This window comes from Castor canadensis, chromosome 18 (genome assembly GCF_047511655.1).
Source record: "Castor canadensis chromosome 18, mCasCan1.hap1v2, whole genome shotgun sequence".
Lineage (NCBI taxonomy): Eukaryota > Metazoa > Chordata > Mammalia > Rodentia > Castoridae > Castor > Castor canadensis.
In genome coordinates, this window is record NC_133403.1 from 9,682,577 (window position 1) to 9,686,345 (window position 3,769).

Consider the following 3,769-nt stretch of genomic DNA (forward strand, 5'->3'; position numbering starts at 1 on the left):
TTATCTTGTAATGGATTTGCAAAACAGCCTTGATTTTAAATTTCTAATAAGTACAATGTACTCTTTCCACCACCTGAAAATGAAACCTATTACATTATTTATTTTGGACACAAATTTTAACCTCATTTGACATTTTTAATAATCTTGACATCTAGAAATCTCCCAGAATCATGAACAGTGGATGGAGGCAGTATTGGTATTTCAAATCAGGAATGCAGCCTCTTTTTATTTTCAACATAGTTTCCTCTGGAATTACACTAAAATTTTCATGAATAAACAAAATGTTTGGGAGACATGTAAAACATCCTTGTTTAGAGAGCAGGACTGCAGCACCAGGAAGGCAGGTGCTCACTCTGAACTCTATGATGTCTTGTGGTTGCCATGATATGGTGATGCACATCTTGCCTTGTGTCCTGACTGTCACTCTGTGAGATGGAGAGTCACATTTGTGAGCAGAAGGGAGATTCTCATGTTGACCCTACAGTCCTGCAAGATGTGAAACCTGAAAATGTTGCTACAGAGGTGAGTTCACCTGGAGCTTCTGATCATGGTATGTCCACACACACACATGTGCCATTTCACACAACCTATTTTCAACACTCTTTCTTTCAATTCCTCCTTTCTCTCCTAATTTTGTGTGTTCTAATTTTTTCATATTACTCCATTTGTGCTTTTGATTTTTCTATCAAATTGGTTGCCTTACACATTTTTCTGAATTTAGAAAAACATGAGGAGGTGAATTCAATTATGATATGTTTGATATATTGTAAGAAACCTTGTAAATTCTACAATGTACCCATCACAACAGTTTTAAAAAATTTTTATAAAAGACCATGCGTGTGGAATGTGCCTGTGGAAATGTGGAGAGCTACACCAAGCTGGAACCCGACATGCTCTGAGAACATGCTGGATTTGGGCCTTTCAGAGACATACCTGCTTATAATCAGGTACACCTGGAAAACAACAGCCCTTTCTTGATCATCCCCACCATGACCCCCGTCATGGCGGTCTCTCATTGTGGAAGAAAATGTGGACTTGAAGCACACGGGGGCCGTGCTAAAGGGGCTTTTCTCACATAACGATTACAGAGGCACCAGGACAATGGGATATCCTCCATCCTTTCTTTCAAGACCATCCTCCCTGCCGCGACCCAGGATGTCTGCTACCAGGACGAGATTGGCAACATTCCACCAGCCACGTGCTCGTTTTGGATGACTCTGTGGAGATGGAGATCGGCTTCACTTCCCTCTGTTTGGTGTCTGGAAGACATATTACATCGATGGCTGCAACCTCCCAAGCTATGAGTACCTCTACGATCTAGGTGACCAGTATGCACTGAAGATGAGGTTTGTGGACCACGTGTTTGATAGCTTCTCTAACGGTGAAGATCATCTGCCCGAGGGAGCCAAGAACATCCAAGTTGACAGTCTCTATGTAATCAGCCGTGTCCCAGATGAGCTGCATTACACCTACCTGGACACTTTCGGCCACCCTGTTATTCACACCTAGGAGAGAAATCTGGTTGAACGGCACATTCAGGACATTGTGGTCCACTACACATTCAACAAGGTGCTGATGCTGCAGGAGCTGGTGGTGGCTGCCTTCTACATCCTGTTCTTCACGGTCATCGTCTATTTGCGCCTGGGCTACTCCATCACCAAGGATCCAGATGCAGAAGCCAGGATGAAGGTTGCCTGCATTACAGAGCAGGTCTTGACCCTGGTCAACTAGAGAATAGGCCTGTACCCTCACTACGATGAGACCATCAAGAGGTACAAACAGTTCTGGGAACTCTTCAACCTCAACAGTGGCAAGAAGAACCTGGAGACTGAGCACAAGGTCATAACCAGCGAGATTGCGGTGCTGCGGTCCAGGCTGAAGACCCAGGGCTCCGATCTGTGGTTCAGAGAGAGTGAAATGCAGAAGCTGGACAAGCAGGTGAAGGAGCTGGTGCTGAAGTCAGCAGTGGAGGCTGAGCGCCTGGTGGCCAGCAAGCTCAAGAAAAACAACGTACATTGAGAATGAGATGCTCATCTCAGGAAAGCGCCAAGGCTGGTCACCAAGATTGACCACATCCTGGATGCCCTGTAACCTGCCGGCTGGTGTTCAGACACTAACAGCTGCCTGCACTTGAGAGGGCAGGAGGCGAGTGGAGGAAGGTGGCACAGGTGATAGGCAGAGGACCATCAGGAAGAGAAAAGCGCCTGCTGTAGCCCTGCCGATGGCTGTCTCTTGTCCGTTGTTAGTCTTTCTATTGTATTTAAGTTTTTTAAAATCCCATGAAAACCAAACTTCTATGTGTTTTGAACAAAGGCATTTTCAATAGTCAATTTTTTTTCTGAAGCCTATCTTGGGTATTTTTTTTCAAGGTTTATGAGTCTTCTAATTTCCTGATTGGTTTATTTGTGAGGTTTTGCTTGTTTGTTTTTTTAAAATGTATGACCAAATTAAAATAAAGAAGGGATGGAACATTTAAAAAAAAAACGAAAAAATGTACATTCCCTAATACCAATTTTGGACACACCCATCACGGGAATAGATGCAGGGGAACACACCCACGCTGCTTTCATCCAATCAAGGATGTCAAAAGGCATTGATGAAAAGGGAATTATAGATCACACTCTTCTGCATAAATATATCCTCTTCCTTACCAAATGTTAACGCCATAGATATAGAAATTTTATAATGGAAAAATCGTGAGTTTTCAAGGGTGAGAACTCCATGGAGTTGATGAGGCAGAAAGTTGCCCAAAGAGTTTCTTAGTTATCATTTTTAGGACAGTAAATAAGCAGTGCCAGCTGCTCTTTGATTTATAGTATTGGTTCATGTCCCTGCTCTCTGTTCTTTGAGGTTAGTCTGGCTAGATGTTTATTAATTTTGTTGAACATTTCATAGAACTTGGTGTTCAGTTTGCTGATTTTCTCTGTTTCCATTTATGCATTACATTGATTTCTGAATTTTTTCCTTTTCTTCCTTGCATATCACAGTGCTCTTTTTGTCTAGTTTCTGAGGTGGCAACATAGATCACCGATTTGAGCCATTCCCATTTTCTCTAATACTGCATGCAGTGCTATGAATTTCCCTCTGATCCCTGCTGTCACCGCACCCCACAAATTTTACAAAGTATATTTAAATTTGATTTTGTTCAAAATACTAAAATAATATGTGGAGGCTTCTTATTTGACCTGGGTGTTTGGTATGATTTGTTGTTTAAACTCCAAATATTTGGGGGTGTTTCCAATTCTCTTTCATTAATGAATTCCAGTTTTATTACATACTGATCTGGATGCATGTTTTGAATTATTTCTTTTTGTTTCAATAAGTTGAATTCTGTCTGTGGTGTGTTTCCCGTGACATTGAAAAGACTGCAAGCCCTAAGTCATGGTGTAGGCAGCACCGCTGTCCCTCTGAAATATGCAGGGAAGAATCTTTCCATGCCTCCTCCTGGAGATGCTGCAGTCTTTTCTGAAAATCCTTAGCTTTTCTGGCCTGCCAGTGCAGCACTTCCATCTTTGCCTAGGTCATCACATGTCCTTCTGCCCTCCTGCATCTGTCTCCTGTGCTTATCAGAACACCATTCACATCAGAAAACAGGCCTGCCAGAGTCCATTATTTCACTTTACTGATGTATCAAGGATTTTGATGCTCAGTTGTGCATGCACGTTACGGATAATTATAATTCTTGGAGAATGATGCCTGTGTCATGATTATGCCTCTTCTGGTCCTCGATCATCTCCTTATCCCGAGGTCTGCTTAGTTTAAGTATAAT

General features: G+C 42.3%; 1 pseudogene; it reads left to right on the forward strand.

Moving 5' to 3' along the window:
* The first annotated feature begins 432 nt into the window (after window positions 1-432).
* Window positions 433-2,091, forward strand: LOC109680126 (dolichyl-diphosphooligosaccharide--protein glycosyltransferase subunit 1-like; annotated as a pseudogene).
* The last annotated feature ends 1,678 nt before the right edge of the window (window positions 2,092-3,769 follow it).